The following is a 19,300-nucleotide window of genomic DNA, read 5'->3' as shown; positions in this document are numbered from 1 at the left end:
ACTTGACTCGTGGCTAGTTTGCCATGATGATACAAACAGGTAGTTATAAGTAGAGACCTACCGAAATTGCAATTTTGCAAAATCCACCATTGCCCACAAAATCTGAGGACAAAAGAAAAAACGAACAAACAGAGAACTTACTGAAAATAAAATGCTGGCACCTCCAAGGGAGCCAGCAGTCCTTAGGTCACTGAAGCCTGACTGTGCAGCCCACCTTGGGGGGAAGGGGGAGAGGGAGCTGCCCATTCAATGGGCTGCTGTCAAGATGGACCTAGTTAAAGAATTGCAAAGTAAGATGTATCACCCTACTCCATTTCCTATACCACATCACTTTTCCTTGAAGATATCCTATCCAGGTTATTAAAAAAACAACAAAAAACCTGTTCTGCATAATATCTGAATTCTGGTTGGTTTTCAAAGATAGGTAATTACTTTCTGTGTAGCAGAAGGTTATCTTCTGTGTAAATTAATAAAAAACAGCAAAATATTTTATGTGAATTGAATTATCTGATCTTTGCCCTCCCTGTCAACTGACTGATTGACTAAGGGGAACAAGAATCTTTCTATGAAATTATGGATGCAAAAAGTAAATAAATTGGTACAACTGATAATGCAAATAGAGAGGCTGAAGATCTACAGCAATAATCTGATCATTCTGAATAAAGGACAAAAACCGAACAATGCTAGGCATGCTACCTAATCTGTCATTATTGTAGATACAGTGGGTGCATCCAGACGAGCGCAGACGTGCAGTATGTAGTGCACAGACCCATCTGTGGCACCACACATGCAGGCATTCCCTGCATTGCTACTTTGCAGTGCGGAGGGGTTTTTTTGACCCTGGGAGATCCTAGGGTCAAAAAACCCATGCCAAGGAAAAGCAGGGTGGCGCAAGTGGTGGCAGTGCACATTTCCCAAAACTAGAGCCTGGCCAGCTGGAGCCACACTCCAGCTACTGGCCAGGCTTCCTGCCACAGCTGCAGGCCTGGAAGGCCCCCAGGACCCCAAGTAAGCTTGCTAGGGCTAGCACAGTTGCTAGCCCTAGGCTCCCCTACCCCACCCCACCCCACCAATGGTAACCTGCCGCGTGCCGGAACACACATGGCACAGGCGTTCCCCAGGGACAAGCAGCAGCAGTACAAGGTGTGCCACTGCTACTTGTCCCCAGGGTAACAAACATCCGCACTCATCTGGACACACCCAATGAGTACATTGCTCAGTGACCAATTGATTTTCCAGTAGAACATTTTTGCTGCAGGAACATGTCAATTTCAATCATATTTTGCTTTGAAAAAAAGTTAAAGGGGTTTTGATACAGTATAAACATAATGTTCAGATTAATTCATTTTTAAATTATTTTTATTTGTTTATAATTGCACTTTAAATATTGATATTGGAATGAAACAAGTTTATATAAACTGATTTGTTTAAAATTTAATTTCAGGAAAAATTTAAAGTTTCCTCCCTCTTGAAGAAGACATTAAATTTCTGAATTTTCCTGTTGAGGTGGAAAGGTTGATTACAGAAGCTTGAAAAATATCAGGGTGCAGTAATGCCAGCATCCGTATATAATGTAATAAAGAAAATATCCAGAATTGTTCACCATAAACCTGTCCTCTGGGATATCTTCAGAAACATTCCTTCCAGGGAACTTACCATTCTACCAAATGAAGAGTTGGTTGAGAAAATAATGATATAGTGCTATGTCATAATTGATTTAGGTTCTCGTTTATATCTTTTATCAAGAAGTGTTGGCAGCAATGTTGCTAACACTGCCAACTGGAACTGAAACGTCTGTCTATCCTGATTAGTTTTTCAAGCAAAGTGTTCCCTATTAGGGCATTAAATACCCAGCCTTCTAATTTGAGAGTATACATTATCATTTTATTGTCACTTAAAAAGTTTGGCCCATTATCAGTCCCCAACATATAAAAAACCCTTAACTCAGTCTCTGACTATGTGCATTAGAGTTTGATCTAGCTTCTGTTGAAATTGCTGGTAGTCCTTCCATTGATTGTTATACCAAATCAACTCATGAAAACTGAACCGTATCCTTTTATCCCTTTAAACACTTTTATATATGGATAATTGTATAATGTGACTATTTGTTCTGCTTTGGGGTTTTACGGTATTGAAAATTTATTCTTTAAAACAGAAGATGTAGCTTTATTAACTGGTTTATATTAGTGAATACATTAGTCTTTTTTCACAGAAGTGCTGTATCTCTAGTATTCATCCAGTTAAAGGTACATGTTCAATAAGAAAATCTTGTCATTTGGATATGGTTATACACTATGGAAAGGGATGCTATTGTGGCATCTGGTTTTTAATGCAAAACCTAAATATTATGTATCATTTTGAAAGTTGAGATGGTTCATTTAGACACAGTTACTGTATTTTGAGGTTTAAAAAAAATACAGGGGTTTTTGAGAATTTTTTCCCCTATATAATGGTACGTGTGTTTATGGTGTCAGTTTGGTACCAGTATTATATACACAACCTTAGTTTAATCTTTTCTGGGAGAGTGGTGAGGGAGAGGTATATTCATTGGCACCTTATCTCTTGTATTGCACCTAACAGGCTTAGATAACATAATGAAGTATTTGTTTTGGAACACTATAAGGTAACTGTGGAGTAAGGTTTACTTCAGAAACTTGAGCAGTTCTGGCTTTTTATAAATATAATAATAAGCTTAATTATCCAAGCTGTCCAACAGTGTGGTTTTTTTTAAGAAAAACAATCTTCAATTTCAGACATTATGGATAAATAAGCACCAAGTAAAGTGATATAATGCAAAAATAAAGTTTTACTATTCTGTTTAATTTCACTTTATACATTTGTAGAAGACAAATTATGAAAGTTATTGCAATAAATAGTTTACAGAAGATTGCTCACCAGTATGACCAGTACTATATTCTAGCTGGAAACCTGACCATATAGAGCCTAGGATGTTGGCAGAAGTTGGGTGTTATTGGAAATATCTTTTCCCATTTCTCAATCATTTATTCATGAATGCTAAATTAGACATGGGGCAGTAGTTGGCCAGCTCATTTGCTTCCAGAGTTGACTTTTTGAACACTGTCCAGAATGTTGCACACCTTAGGGTGGCTGGTAGATTGCTCTTACCAGATGCAGCAGACTCACTAGTGTGTCAGAGGGTCATGTCTGTCCAAACATTCATAAAAACATAAAGAACAAAATCTAAAATTTCTGTTGAATTGTCCCTGTGTAGGCAAATCAGGTCGAAAGCTTTGCAGCATATATGTAAAAGCTGACCACAAAACCATGAGGCTTTTTTTTTTTTTTTTTAACCTTTCAAACAGTGCCTACATTTGAAGGCTATCTGAACAGTTTCTCTCTTCATGCTTTTGAAAATCTATTTCTTTCTTTCCTTAGAATATTCATGGCAATAGTAACAGCCCCATATTTCCCATTGGAACTGAAACTGATATGGATATTTTCAAGTTACTTATATGTGTAAAACCTGCTTACCTTGAACAGTTTTGACTAGTTCTGCATGCAGGCTATACAACTTGCACAAACCTCAATTGACTCATTACTAAGTCATCCCTGTTGCCAAGGAACATGTTCCTTCAGCCTCCTCCTTGATCTGTCTCATTGTTTACAATGCACTGTTTATTCTTATACCTTGCTTTCCTGATGCCTACCTAGAAAACGGGTTAGTCCAAAGCCACTAGATCTGGTATAGTGTGTGTAGAGCTCTATGCATAAAGGTACCTCAGAACAGTCTATGGACAGCTTGCTAGTATCTATTAACAAAAAAAGAGAAAGTGATGAACTCGCACAGTCCCCTTACCAACCAGTTAGGTGCAATTGCAGGAGCCAGCCCTTTTGGGTCCCTCCAGTAATTACTTTTATAATTAACTCCTTCTATGCAGATGCTTCTGTATTCACATGACCCCATGACCTATATTTAATTAATTATTTTCCGATAACAATTCAATACCTTAACTTAAACATACTCCTGACCAGTAAGAGGCTTTCTTTAGGAAGTGCAGAGTATCTTCAATTCCCCTTGAACTGAGGCCCCATGAGGAAGACTAGCTCCTAAAATTGTCCCAGAAGGAACGACTGCTGACAAGAATTCTAACTTTTCACATAGAGTATTTCAGAGGGCAGCAGAAAAACAAATGCAATATATTTTGATAAATGAGCCTTAGTATAAATATTTTAAACGTTGTTTCTTTTCCCAATAATAAAGTTGCTTTTGAAGTAGTACAGGATAGTAATCCTGATGACAAATCATTAGTTACATTGATGAATAAGCATAATAAGCTCAAAGAAAAACTTCTCTGAAAAATTACACAATTAATCTACAGAATTACATAATATATAATAATAGGCAGTCTAGCTATTAATATTTGCATAGCCAAATTGAAGCTGGGTTCTTCTTATAAACATTTTATAAAATATTAAATGTAAATTTGAGGATAGATTGGTTCTCTTAAGCATAATAAAATTACAGGAATATTAAGGATTATTCAGAGAGGTTGTTGAACTATGAAATTAAAATACTATTTACATGAACAGTTCCGGATTTATGTGCTTAAGATAATTAATAAAAACAATTAAGATACATTCATAAACTATATTGTAGATTTCCCAGTTTTAATATGGTATTTTTTGAAGTCATGGCTAATTGTTGCACTGGTAAGGCCACACCTGAAGAACTGTGTCTACTCTGGGCACTGCATTTCAAGCAGACCATGGGCCCGATCTAGCCTACAGGCTGTATCTCTGACACCCCCTGGTCTAGAGAAAATGCAACTGCAACTCCAATGCAGCACTTATATTCATCCATAGAGCTCCAGTATGAAGCTGGAGACAGGCCTATTGAGAGTCTCTCGTTTAGTCAGAAGGGAAAGCAGCAACAAGAGCGATGTCATGGTGGAGGTCTACTATAAACCACCAGACCAGCACCAACAAGATGATTGAGTTTGGGATCCTGAGGAAAGGAAGGAAGGAAGGAGAGCAGCAGAGTAATGACCCTAGACTTCAGTAAGCAGACTTCGACTCACTTAGGGAACTGATGGGCAGGATCCCCTGGGAAGCTAGACTAAGAGGGAGAGGAGCCCAGGAGAGCTGGCTGTAGTTTAAAGAAGCCTTACTGAGAGTGCAGGAACAAGCCATCCTGATGTGCAGGAAGACTAGAAAACTTGGCAGAAGACCAGCTTGTCTTAGCAGGGAATTCTTCAGTAAACTAAATCACAAAAAGGAAGCTTATAAAAAGTGGAAACTTTGGACAAATAACTAGGGAAGAATATAAGAGCACTGTTCAGGCATGCAGGGATGAAGTTGGGAAAGCCAAAGCACATTTGGAGTTGCAGCTAGCAAGGGATGTGAAGGGTAACAAGGGTTTCTACAAGTATGTTGGTAGCAAGAGGAGGATCAGGGAAAGTGTGGGTCCCTTGCAGAATAGGGCAGGCAACCTTGTGACAGAGGATGCAGAAAAGGCTGAAGTGCTCAATGCCTTTTTTGCCTCAGTCTTTACAGACAAGGTCAGCTCCCACACTGCTGCACCTGGCAGCACAGTCTGGGGAGGAGGTGAGCAGCCCTCAGTGGTAAAAGAAGAGGTTAGGGACTACTTAGAAAAGCTGGATGTGTGCAAGTCCATAGGGCTGGATGGGATGCACCTGAGGGTGCAGAGGGAGCTGGCTGATGTGATTGCAGAACTATTGGTTATCATCTTTGAAAACTTATGGCAATCGGGAGAGGTCCTGGATGATTGGAAATGGGCAAACATAGTGCCCATATTTAAGAAAGGGAAAAAGGAGAATCCAGGGAACAGACCAGTCAGCCTCCACTCAGTCCCTGGGAAAAACCATGGAGCAGATCCTCAAGGAATCCATTTCTAAGCACTTGGAGGAGAAGGTGATTAGGGACAGCATGGATTCACCAGGGACAAGTCACGCCTGACCACCCTGATTGGCTTCTATGATGAGATGACTGGCTCTGTGGATGTGGGGAGACTGGTGGATGTGGTGTACCTTGACTTTAGCAAGACTTTTGATACGGTCTCCCACAACATTCTTACAGGCAAGCTAAGGAAGTATGGGCTGGATGAATGGACTGTACACTGTATAGAAAACTGGCTGGAGCATCACGCTCAGAGATTAGTAAGCAATGGCTCAATGTCTAGTTGGCAGCCAGTATCAAGTGGAGTGCCCCTGGGGTTGGTACCAGGGCCAGTTTTGTTCAATGTGTTCATCAACGACCTGGAAGATGCACAGAGGGCACCCTCAGCAAGTTTGCAGATGACACCAAGCTGCAGGGAGTAGTAGATACATTAGAGGGTAAGCTAGGATTCAGTGTCACCTAGACAAATTGGCAGATCAGGAAAAAAGGAATCTCATGAGGTTCAACGGGGACAAGTGCAAAGTCTGCACTTAGGACAGAACAATCCCATATACTGGTGTAGGCTAGGAACCGACTGGCTGGGCAGCAGCCTTCATGCGACTCCTTACCAGTTTGGGCCAGAATACCATTATCCTACAAGGAATCAAGTGCTTTAGGTCTTATTCAGCACATAATTTAAGTCTAGGGTCAGCAACCTACAGCTCCTAGACCAGATATGGCCCACAAAGCTCAGGGCAAAACAAAGGATCATACAGCACACAGCTGTCCATGCCCTCTACAGCCCTCTCTGCTGCTCTCTCCTACCTAAGCTTATGTTGCTACATGCATCTGTAGCAAGGGTAAATGCAGGCACTTTGAGCTTCAGGGTGTTACGTCTCAGCTCTGTATTCTTGGGGAACCCTGGTACAGGATGCAGTCTGTCTGACTCACAAAGGACTCACCCCCCTCCCCTCCTCTACCTAAACGAAACTGATTAAGATGCAGTGAGAGACGCACCTAAGACCCTCACCAGATAAGGGTGACGAGTGAATCAACTGCCCTAGGTCTCATTTACATGAGAGATGGAAAACAGAAAGCCTGAAGCAGAGGCTGCAGTGAATTCTGGGACCAGAGAAGCAGGAGAGCGCTGCATGATGGGGAATCTGTGCTTCCAATGTTAATCAACCCATGTTCACACACACCCAGCTCAGCATTTATCAGACCAGTTCTAATCTGGATTTGCTAGGACTTTTCCCCCCCCAGACACACACACACAGCTCTAAGTTTAATAGGCATCTCGGGCCGTACATTCCCCGGTCCCACTATGGGAGGCCTATTTAAACTTGATTGACTAAAACTCGGTTGCCGGGTTAGGGAATGCTGAGGCAAGAGACCGAGTCAGAGGGGGTATGGGCAACATTTGAACAATGGTTAAGGGTTCATCACAGCATCCAGCCTGCTGGAGCCCTAATCCCAGGTGTTGTCATATCTTTCCCGAGACAACTGGTGGGAGTCCTCTCCACAAAAGGTTATGAGCACCCCAATAATTGTTTTAAGTCTGTTAAAAGACTATAGTAAGATCTGGAAAAGTCATGCTAAGCTGAGGCTTGTGCACAACAAGTAAAAATCCAAAATCCTGATGCTGCAAGCTATCTATTGTTCCTGAAGAAACCATGAGATATCCCATCAGTATATCTGCCACCCATAGGAATCTCAAGCTGGCTCCCAAGTATTTGGGTTACTCCCTAATCTTAAGTGTTTCCTGATTATCAATCAGTTTCCTGAGATGGTCCAAACCAGATAACCCCTTGTCAATAGAAAAGACAATGATTTACACTACTGAGGGTGCTTCGAAGCAGCTAAACTGAGGGTATAAAAATCTGTAAGTGTGTGTGCTGCTAGAGGGAGAAGAGGAAGAGGAAAAGGAAGGAAAAGAAGTAGAAGCAGGAGGAAAGAAGGAGAAGAAGAAAACCCCTGTGCTGACACCATCCCCTGTCGTTCTTGGGACGCTGGAAGAACAGATCATCTCTCTCTTCAAGGATTGTGCTACGGACTGTGCCTGTCAGCTTTGCAGCCTGAGTACCGTGGACTAGGTGAGATCCCAGCGTTCTCTGTCTTCTTTCTAGGCATAAACTTCTGAACCTGAACTGTATCAGTTAAGCTTGAGCTAAGTTTCCCCAAATACTTAGTGAAACCAGGGTAGTATTGTCATTGTTGGTGTTTGTTTTTCTTTTGCATGTCTATTACTACTAGTACTATTATATATTTCATATGCTTAGCAATAAATAACTTTTATAGTCAAACTGGTAGTAATTGGGTATATTTTTCCTTCTCTGCTTCTCTTTCCTCCCGTGCTCTGCAGCAACGCTTCTTTTACCTATGCTAAAGATCCCTGTGAAGCCCAAATTATTGTGGGGTCTGCTCATCAAGAGGCCAAAGATTGGGACGTGCTGAGTTTGAAACACATAAGGGGATCAGCTTGTATAGGCTGATTGACCCAGTTTGACTCAGACGTGCCCTTATGAACTGAATGCTGGCCCATGAGGGTGTCAGCTGGACACCCAGCCGGATTCAGAGGGATTCTGTTTACCTGTGTGCTTGTGTCTGACTGCATTTTATTGTTGCTCTTATGAACTGATTCTTGGCATATGAGGGTGTCAGCCTGTCCATGCTGATCAGCCCGGCCAGGTCAGGCGTGTCACGTTAATTTGTGTGTGTTTGTGTGTATGACTGATTTGGTGACTGGAGGAACCCAGCCCATTGAGATTGAGTCCTGCAAAATAGCTCCACTGGGGGTCAGGGCTTGCAGAAGGGAGAAATACAGCTCCGTATAGTAACACAAGCAGCACATTGACAGAATCACCAAGACCCTAGAAACTATCCCTAATAAATGAGCACACCCCAAAGTAATGGGCAAATTTGGTAACAAGGGGTCTGCAGGCTCAGTACAAACTTAAGTACTGTGTTGGATCAGGGTTATAGTGCTCAGAAGCTGGCAGGCACACTCAAGAAAAGCCCTAACCTTGATCATTCCATTCAGATCTCTTTGAGCAATACTAATTTCAGAATTGGAGATTTAGCTTGCAAAACTATAGAGGTTGGCTGAGTGATTCAGAGGCTGATGCAAACCCTCCAACAGCTTTGAATACTTAAAGAATGCTGGAAATTTCAAACTGCCGTTCCTTTAAAAAGAAAGTTACCCAAAAAAGTGTCATGTTTAAATTATGAATTATAATTTCAGTATTACTGTATTTCATAGTAATGCATTATGTCCTAAATGTAACTGTGGCATGTGCATCTTTGTAGATGACACTGATTCCTTATCAAAAGTATTTTTGGTGTGTTAAGTTTTACTGGTCTACTCCTTGCAAAACAGAAGGCAGCTTGAAAAAACTGCCTTTTTCTGGCCTACCAAACTTGCTGTGGAGTAATTATTTTGAATTTTAAGAGAGTCTTACATTATTTACATGAAATGTAGTTATAGTGGGTGCCTAGTCCTGCCACATATAGTTAAACATTTCTATTAAAAGCAATGGTTCTCAGACTCTCATGACTGAAATACAATCTGAAATTAAAAATTTTCACAATTGGTCTTTGTGTATGTACAAAAATTTTAAACAGAAATTTATCAAACATTTTCCACTTATGGGAAAAATATGGAATTGCACTCTTCCCATCAATAAATCAAGCAGTAATTAAAAAAAAAATTAAAAACCCACAGCCACAGCAAAAGTTGCTGAAGTTTATCTTGTCAAGTTCCATAATGTTCCCTGCGGATTAAAACTTAGCTCTAACGTACAAAAGAAGTCTGCAACACAGGATGGCACTGAACCAAGGTCTCACGAGTCCCAGCCTAGTCAACAAACCACTGGACTATCTTTCCTTTAAGGAAAGCCTTCATAGGAATGAAGGGTAATTTAGTTTCTATGACAATTTGTTCCTTGGCATCTCTTCTGAGACTGTCAATATGGGTGCAATTTGATACCAAATGTGATGGTGATTTTTTAAATTAGAACATCTGTCACTTGGGAATGGAACTGAAACAAAAATGCCAGTTGCACTTTATAAAAAGTTAGTAAAAAGCTGATCAGCGGTTTAGATTAAATCTGAAACCACTGTGCCTCTGAAATAAAGCCCCAGGTATCTAGCAGGGTTTTCAAGCACTGAGGGCCAAATACAGATCAAAACAGAGGTTTACCTATACTCATCATTTCTAAATATAGTTTTGGTACCTCATTTACCTATCTGAAATGTTTATACACTAATGTGAGAAATATGGGGAACAAATGGAAGGAATTAGAGATCCCAATACAAGCACAGAATTATGATATAACTGGGCTTACAGACGCACGGTGGGTGATTCACATGACTAGAGTATGTGGGTATGACTTCCATGGGTGGGTATAGCTTAGTCAGGTAGAATAGGCAGAAGAAAGAGGAGGAGGTATTGCCCTACATATAAAAATTAGTGTACATGTATGTGTTCAGAGGTGCTGTATGAAGTGGAAGGCAGGCCTGTTGAAAGCCTCTGAGTAAAGAGCAGAGGGGAGAGAAGCAGGCGGGGTGGGAAGGTCATGGCTGGTGTATCTGCTGCAGGCCACCAAGCTAGGAGAAGACAACAGACGAGGCCTTCTTTAAACAACTCATGGAATCTTCCAAATCGCAGGGTTTGGTTCTCATGGTGGGGCATTTGCTGGCTGGAAAACAGAATTGCACGAGCAAACCAGCAGATTCCTGGAGTGTGTTGGGGATAACTTTTTGATACAAATGGTAGAGAGGCCCACTGGTGGTGGGGGAAAGCTCTTCTTGATTTACTGCTCACAAAAAGAAAAGAAGTATTTTAGAATGTGAAGGTTCTTCTCTTGTATACTTCATTTCCCCTTCTACACATCATTAATGTGGCAGAGCCACACAACTGCTTTATTGTTGTGCTTGCCAGGTCCTTGTCCTGTGGGTATACTGCACGTGAGGAGGTGGTCAGCAGTCTGTGGTACATCACCACACTCACATATTGGACTGTCTTTTAAGCCAATCCTATAAAATGTGAAGGTGAAAGGTAACTCAAGTGATGAGGATGGCAAAATGATAGAGTTCAAGATCTTAAGAGGAGGAAGGAAGGAGAGCAGCAGAATAAGGACACTGGACTTCAGGAAAGAAGACTTTAACAAACTCAGGAAACTGGCAGGCAGGGTCCCTTTAGAGGCAAGTCTGGGGGGAAAAGGAATCCAGGAGAGCTGACTGTACTTTAAGGAGGCCCTCTTAAGGGCCCAGGAGCAAACTATCCCAATGAGATGGAAGAACAGGAAGTGCCACAGGAAGCCCACCTGGCAATCTCTTCAATGAGTTGAAACTCAAAAAGGAAACCTGCACAAAGTAGAAATTTGGTCACAGTACTAAGGAAGAGTGTAAGAGTATTGCACAGGCATGCCAGGAGAAAATTAGGAAGGCCAAGGCATGATTTGAGATGCAGCTGGCAAGGGACATTAAAGGCAACAAAAAGAGCTTCGACAAGTATGTCAGAAGTAAGAGGAAAACCAAAGAAACCATAAGCCCTTTATGGGATGTAGAAGGTAATCTAGTTACAGATGATGCAGAAGAAGCTGAAGTATGTAATGCCTTTTTTCAGTCTTCACAAATAGGGGCAGCTATGACATGATGAGTGCAATTGGCAGCAAAGATAGGAACAAGACAAACAGCCTAGAACAGCAATGCTCAACCTTTTGGCCCTCTGGGGTGGGGCTGGTCCATGGGCTGGCTCAAGCCCCACATATCAGGATTGGGCCCTGGGACCCAGCATACTCCCTCCTTGCCCCTGCATGCTGGGATTGATAGCATTGCCTCCTCCTTCCCAGCATGCCAGGACTAGGGACCTGGCACCTCTAGGCCCCTCACATGTTGGGATTGGGCCCTGTGGCTGCCCCCACCCAGCCCTGTGCACTAGGATCAGGTGCACAGTTGAGTACACAAGTAGGGTGGCCATCATAGAGGACATTCCAGTTTTCTGCTACTCTGTCCTCTATTGACGCCTTGAAGAGAAAAATAGAGGACATAAAGGTGTCTGATTTCATATCAAGAGAGTACAGAAGATCACCAGACTGTCTTCTATGGCCACCCTATGCACAAGACCCACTCCAGATATTTGGTGGTGGGGAAGCAGTGGCACCATTCCCCCACCAAATTTCCAGACCTGTGGGAAGCTCTGCAGGTTGGATGACATGGGGCTGTGAGCTAGATCTGGCCATAGGCCAGGGGTTAAGCACCACTGGCTTAGATGGATAACAGAATAGGATAGGGATTACTTAGAGGAACTAGATGCTTTCAGGTCAGCACACCCCGGATGGAATTCATCATACAGTACTGATGGAACTGGCTGGAGGTAAGTTCAGAACCACTGGCTGTCCTCTGAGAAGATTTGTCAAGGTTGGGTGAGGTCCTGGATGACTGGAAAAGGACAAATACAGTGTCCATCTTTAAGAAAAGGGATAAAGGGGGATCTGGGCAACTACAGACCAGTCAACCTGACATGAATATCTAGAAAGATCATGGTGCAGATTCTCAAGGAACCTTTTATGAAGTGCCTAGAGGAGAACAAGGTGATCAGGAACAGCCAGCATGGATTCACCAAGAGCAAGGCATGCATGACCAACCTGATTTCCTTCTATGATAAGGAAGCAGGCTTTGTGGACAGGGGGAGAGCAGTAGATGCAATATACATTGAGTTTAGCAAGGCTTTTGGCCCTGTCTCTCATGACATTCTCATTAACAAGCTAAGGAAATACAGACTAGATGAATGACCATTAGGTGGATACATACCAGGTTGGATGATCATACTCAATAAGTAATCATCAATGGCTCAATGTCTAGTTGGGTGGAGGTATCAAGTAGGGTTCCCCAGTGATCTGTCCTGGGTCTGGAATTGTTTAGCATTTTAATTCATTCTCTAGATAATGGGATCAAGAGTATATTTAGCAAATTTGTGGATGGCACCAAGTTGGGTAGTTGTAGATACTCTAGAAAGTAGGGCTAGTATCCAGAATGACCTGCATAGACTAGAGAAATGTTCCACAATCAATCAGATAAGATTCAGCAAAGACAAGTGCAAAGTCCTGCCCTTGGGACAGAATAATTGCATGCAAAAATACAGACTGGGGAATGACTGGCTAGGCTGTAGTAACCCCCAGGGCTTTCCCTGCAGTACAGTAGACCATAAGCTGAATATGAACCAACAGTATACTGAGTTGAATTGACAGGCATGTCACTTGAAAAATCCAGATAATTAATCCTTTTTCTATATTTGGCATTGGTGAGGCCTCATCTGGAGTAATGAGTAGTTTGGGGCCCTACGCTTCAAGAAGGATGTGGACAGATTGAAAAGAGTGCAGTGGAGAGTGACAAAAATTATTAGAGGGCTTGGAGGCAAGACTTATGAGGAAAGGTGGGAAAGCTAGGTTTACTTAGTTTGGAGAAGAGAAGACTGAGTGGGGATTTGATAACAGTCTTCCAACACTTAAAAAGTGATTACAGAAAGGACGGAGATGGACTTTCCTCTGTCGCCATAAGGGACAGGACTCAGAAATGCCCTCAAGCATCAGAAGGGTAAATTTAGTTTGGAGATTAGGAGGAACTTTGAGTATGAAGATGGTCGAGCACTGGAACAGGCTACCTAGAGAATTTGTGGAACCCCCATCTTTGGAAGGTCGCAAAAGCAGGTTAGACAGACATTTGGCTGGGATAATTTAGTCAAGTGTTATCCTGCCATGAGCAGAGGGCTGGACTAGATGACCTCATGAGGTCTCTTCCAGCCCTACTTTCCTATGATTTAGACATGCATAAAATGCCACAAATAATAAAAACCACTAATCTCCTGCCTAAGAAATAAAACAGAATAATATACCTACCTAGGATCAATCCATCCACAATAGTAAAATGACCCATATCCCAAAGATGGTTTACTAAGGACAAAATTAGAGTTCACAATTCTAATATTACAAACAAATACATTTGTTATAAGTGATGGAGATTTCCCTGGGGAAATTATGCCAGCCCCAAAGCAGTAGGAAATAAAGATTAATCTGACTGAAAAACACTAGCACCAGATTTAGGGTAGTTTAAAATGGTCTGAGCGTGATCTTTCAGTGAGGGATAAACTACTGTCGATTAATTTAATCTAATCTACCATGGGGCAACAGCATGTACAAGGGCAGATACAGTGGACCAGCAGATACATAGCAAATTCCCCACCCCCCGTTTCCTCACAGGAACTAGTTTGTATGTACATTAGTGACAATGGCAGAATAAGCTTGATTTGAAAGAGAAACGGATGATGAGTATTTGGGAGGTTAGGTCTGCATGGCACAGCAAGCTAGCTTGGGTACTGTAAGCAGTGTCATCACATGACCACAGTGCTCTGCTCAGGTTTAAAGCTAGCTCAGGTATTTCTGCACTGCATTGTACTGCATAGACAGTGTCACTGAAAGTATGTACGGCAAAGCAAATAAGGCATACAGGCCACATGGCTTTAAACTGTGTTTTCTGGTTTACATAGATTTGTGTGTGGCAAAATTGTGCTCTAGCAAATTTAGCTTGTTTGCACAAAACATCTTTTATATCTGAATTTTCCTAGTTCTTTTTAAATGTTTTAAATAATTTGAAGTTAAAACAGATATTAACAATGTTTCAAATTCTTTTATTTCCAGCTGAAATGCACTTTTTTCCTCTTTTCTAAGAGAGGCAAACAAACCAACATTTTTAGAGATGGATTTTTTTAGTTTAAAAGTGCATGGGGTATGGAAAAAAATTCTGACTCCATGATAGCAATTGGAAGCTATTCTAAGATCACATGACTATATTTATATTTTGTTGCAGCAGTTGGTGGAAATGTTAAATACAATAAATTTTCAACAATTAAACAGCAATGGTTTGATCTAATTAGAGAGAGGTAGTTAGCTGTGAAGTCATCTGATTAAGTAAACCACTGCTTACAAAAGCTCATGCTATACATCTCCAATTTAGTTCATCTGTAACAGTGATTCTCCACGAGGGTGGTGGGGCACTGTGGTATTCCACCGATCCTTTGAATGATGCCACAAGGTTTGAGGAGATAAGCAGGTAAACACAGGCTCAGACTTGTCCCTGCCTGGCTAATCACCCACCCCCACTGCCCAGCCCCTCTGCAAGGAGGTAAGTACTATAATATAGAAATTATTTTTGATATTGGGTGCCACTCAATTCACAGGAGTTAGAGAGAGGTGCAATTATGCTGAGAACTACTGGTCTACAAGGTACAAGTCTACCCTGCTTTCTGCTTGATGTAATTACCTGGTGGTGTCCCTTTCAACCTGTTTCATCCTTCCCAGGTGTCATCTTTTCACTCCTAATGTTAGGTTTGACCTAGAAACCACTACACATAGCCCAAGCAAAAGTCTCTGTTCTGTAACTAATGCTCAATTGCAATGATAAGGAGAAGACAGTCTTAGATAAAGGAGACTTGAAAACAAAAACAGAATTAGTGGAGTAGGGCAAAGAGCTGATTTAAATATTAAGATTCACACCCCTGGGTGGGGAGAAAGTATGCTAATGAAACATACATGTATGGAAATGAGATACATAGCTAAAACACAGGCATAGAGACATGCTCAGTAAAGAACTCCTTGCGTCACTCCCTTATAACCAATTAGCAAACAAGAATGCTTATGAAGGTCCAATACTCCTGTATAAAAGATGCTCATAATTAAGAATCTGTGTGCTTGTTACGTGAAATTATTCCGCTTGCACCTTGTATTGCTAGCAATAAATCTTTATACTTTCACCCCTGGTATCTTTATTGGCTTTTGCATACCGGGCACGATCCCAGACTTGAGCTGGGGCTCAACAGTTTTTGGCGACCCAGATGGGACTGCCTTAGATAACTTTGCCCGGACTAGCTGACGACCAGACACAGCTCTTACTTATCAAATCCTTATCAAATGTCAGGCGCGCCCTGGGATCTCTTTTCCCGGTGAGACTTTTGTTTCAGGGGGAGCTGGATTGCTGAGGCGTCAGTAGCCTAACGGTGCAAAGCCATAGAGTGAAAGTATCAGTAACAGGCACCTGGGTGAGAGGGTAGAAAGGGCATAAGGCCTACCGTCAGCACGCCTGCCTGGGATTATCTCTGTAAGTATTCTGTCTGGCCCGAGTCCAAGACCAGTGATTTTTCCCCTGTGAGGACGAGGACTAAGAACAGATCCCTGGATCCCAGGTAAGTCGGACGGTCAGGACCGGGAAGGCAGCCCTGAGATGGGTACTATTAACAGTAAGGTTAGGAAATGTACCCCCCTCTCTTGTGCATTGGGACATTGGGCAGAGTTTGGTGGAGATCCTATGACTAAGAAGAAAGCTAAATTCTTCTGTGAAACTGCATGGCCACGCTATCAGCTAGATGATCAAGAACATTGGCCTCCGGAGGGAAGTGTTAATTATAATACTATCTTACAATTGATTTTGTTCTGCCGGCAGAATGGTAAATGGGAGGAATTGATGTATGCGCAAGCGTTTATGTCTCTTTGTAGAAATAGAAAGGTTTTGGAGGAATGTGGACTGGGGGAGGGAGTTGGGGTCTGTGAGATGACTTTGGTAGCTAATAAATCCTGTCCTGGACTGTCCGGAGCCGGAGGCTCTTCCCCCTCTGCTGCCTTTACCATATTCTCTTCCTCTTCCTCCTCCTCCTCCTGATACATCTGATTCCTTGCTGGCATCTGCTCTTCCTGCTTCTTCCCCCCCACCCCCGAGGCGGAGATTGAAAATACTCCCCGACCTAGGAATCTGGAACAGCACCAGCCCTGGCTGTCAGGTGTTTGGCAATCTCCAGATTCCCCGACTTCTCCTGATATAACCCCGGGAGGTGGGTGGAGAGTACAGTTAAGAGCAGACTCCGGGGTTAAGGGAAAACATCACAGGGAATCTGATCCTGGCCGTGGGAAGGGAAATGGGGTATTTCCCCTAAGAGAACAAGTGGTACCTGGGCCTCTAGAAGATGATGGGGAGCCAACCTACCGTCGAACCTTTGTGCACATTCCTTTCACTACATCAGATTTGTATAATTGGCGGAACAATACCCCCAGCTTGAGAGAAGGTACTGAAAAGGTACATAACCTGTTTAAAATGATTTTCAAAACCCATAACCCAACCTGGGCAGATGTTCAGTCTCTTTTAGATATCCTGTTGACACCAGAGGAGAGGAGAATGGTAGTGGGCAAAGCCCATGAGTACGTGGAAAAGGAGATTACTGCAGGGAACTTGCAAGGAAATAGGGACAATCATGTCCCCACCCAGGAGCCAGATTGGAAACCAGACCAAGATATGACCTCTATCCGTGCCTATCGAGAATATATCCTCCAAGGATTGAGAGATGCTGTGAAAAAACCCCAGAATCTCAGTAAGGTGTATGAGGTCCGACAGGAGACAAATGAGACCCCGAGTGCTTTCTTGGAAAGAATTTACACTACTTTCAGACAATACACTCGTGAGAACCCGGAGGATACATCAAACGCTCGCATGGTAAATATGATTTTTATAGGTCAGAGTGCACCGGACATTAGAAAGAAATTGCAGAAGACAGACGGAGCAACAGGTATGCCTATTTCCCAACTAGTAGATATTGCTTACCAAGTATTTACTAACCGAGAAAGTGTTCAGGAAAAGCAACAGGACAAAAAAAGAGGAGAGAAAGATAAAAATGCAGGCAGCCCTACTGGCAGCTGCAATCACAAGAAAACCTAGAAATGAGGGATCCCGGAGACAGCCTCAGAGACGGGATCCATTAGAGAAAGATCAGTGTGCCTATTGCAAACAAAAAGGACATTGGAGGCGGGAATGCCCCCGTCGGAAAGTTGGGGAAGGTGAAAAGAAAAAAGAGGAGAGCAGTGGACTGTTTGCTTTTGGAAGGGATTCAGATTGAAGGACACCGGAGGCCCGGGAGGGAAAGATAACCCAGATCCCAGTGTCCCCTGATGAGCCTCTGGTTAAAATGCAACTAGGGGACAAAGATGAATTGGTAAATTTTCTCGTTGATACAGGTGCTGCCCATTCTGTCTTAACTCAAAAACTGAAACCTTTAAGTAAAAAGGCTGCGCCGGTGGTAGGGATTACAGGGAAGGCAGTAACACGACCCTTTTTTACAGCCAATGACCTGTAATCTTGGGCAGACTGAAGTCACCCATCAATTTTTGTACATGCCAGACTGCCCTGTTCCCCTTTTAGGAAGAGACCTCCTCTGTAAACTGCATGCTATGTTGTCATTCCAGGATGGGCAAATGTTTTTAACAGTGCCTTCTGAAAAGGGGTGGCATTTGCAGGCTTGCCTTCTCGGCCTTCTCTGAGAGGAAAGTACACCGGATATCCCTCAAACCCTGCTCGATGCTGTTGTTCCATGGGTATGGGCAGGTCATCGACCCGGAAAGGCTAAAATGCTGACCCTGTAAAGATTCAACTTGTGCCAGGAGCCCAGCCTCCATGTGTGAAACAATATCCAATGCGGATGGAAGCCAGGAAAGGAGTGAAGCTGTTAGTTGAACAGTTCCTGGAGTATGGCCTTCTCCGTGAATGCACATCAGCTTTTAACACACCCATCTTGCCTGTGAAGAAGCCTAAGAGTGATGAATATCGTTTCGTCCAAGACTTGAGAGCTGTAAATAAAAAAAAAATTGGCCATTTTTCGCACTGTAAATCCAGCAACACTGCTGCCATCTATGGCTGACACACCAGATCTTGTACATGACTGCCTGCAAACATTGGAAGCTGTTTATTCTTCAAGGCCAAATCTGAGAGACAAACAATTGATAAAAGAGTTTCAAGCAAAGAAGGGGGAGCACGGGTGGCTGGTAGCAAGGGATGGCCGCATTATCATCCCAGCTGCCTGGGTTCATGTGGTAGTAAAGAGCACTCATCATGGTACCCACTACGGACCCAGGGCCCTGGTAAGATGGATCAGTTACTATGTAACTAGAGTGGGATTAAGAGAGGCTGCCAAGGAGGTATCAGAGACATGTGAGGTCTGCCAGAGAAATAACCCAAAAGGAGGGAGAAGAGAAACTTCAGGACATCAGAGAATAGGCAATGGGCCAGGAGAAGAATAGCAGGTGGATTTTACTGAGTTGCCCCGGCAACAAGAGATAAAATATCTCCTTGTCTTTGTGGACACTTTCTCTAATTGGGTTGAGTGCTTCCCATGTCGGACTGCCCAAGCCCGGGAGGTAGTCAAGACACTCCTACGAGAAATCATACCTCGCTTCGGACTTCCAAAAGGAATAGGGTCAGACAATGGCCCACATTTCATTGCACAAATTACTCAGAAGGTTTCTGAGTTCCTGGGAATCAGCTGGCATTTACACACCCCTTGGAGACCTCAGTCCAGTGGAAAGGTGGAACGTATGAATCAGACCTTAAAAAGACACCTTGCAAAGATTTG

The sequence above is a fragment of the Alligator sinensis genome, unplaced genomic scaffold (genome assembly GCF_000455745.1).
Source record: "Alligator sinensis unplaced genomic scaffold, ASM45574v1 scaffold633_1, whole genome shotgun sequence".
Lineage (NCBI taxonomy): Eukaryota > Metazoa > Chordata > Crocodylia > Alligatoridae > Alligator > Alligator sinensis.
Note: the sequence above shows the minus strand (reverse complement) of the source record.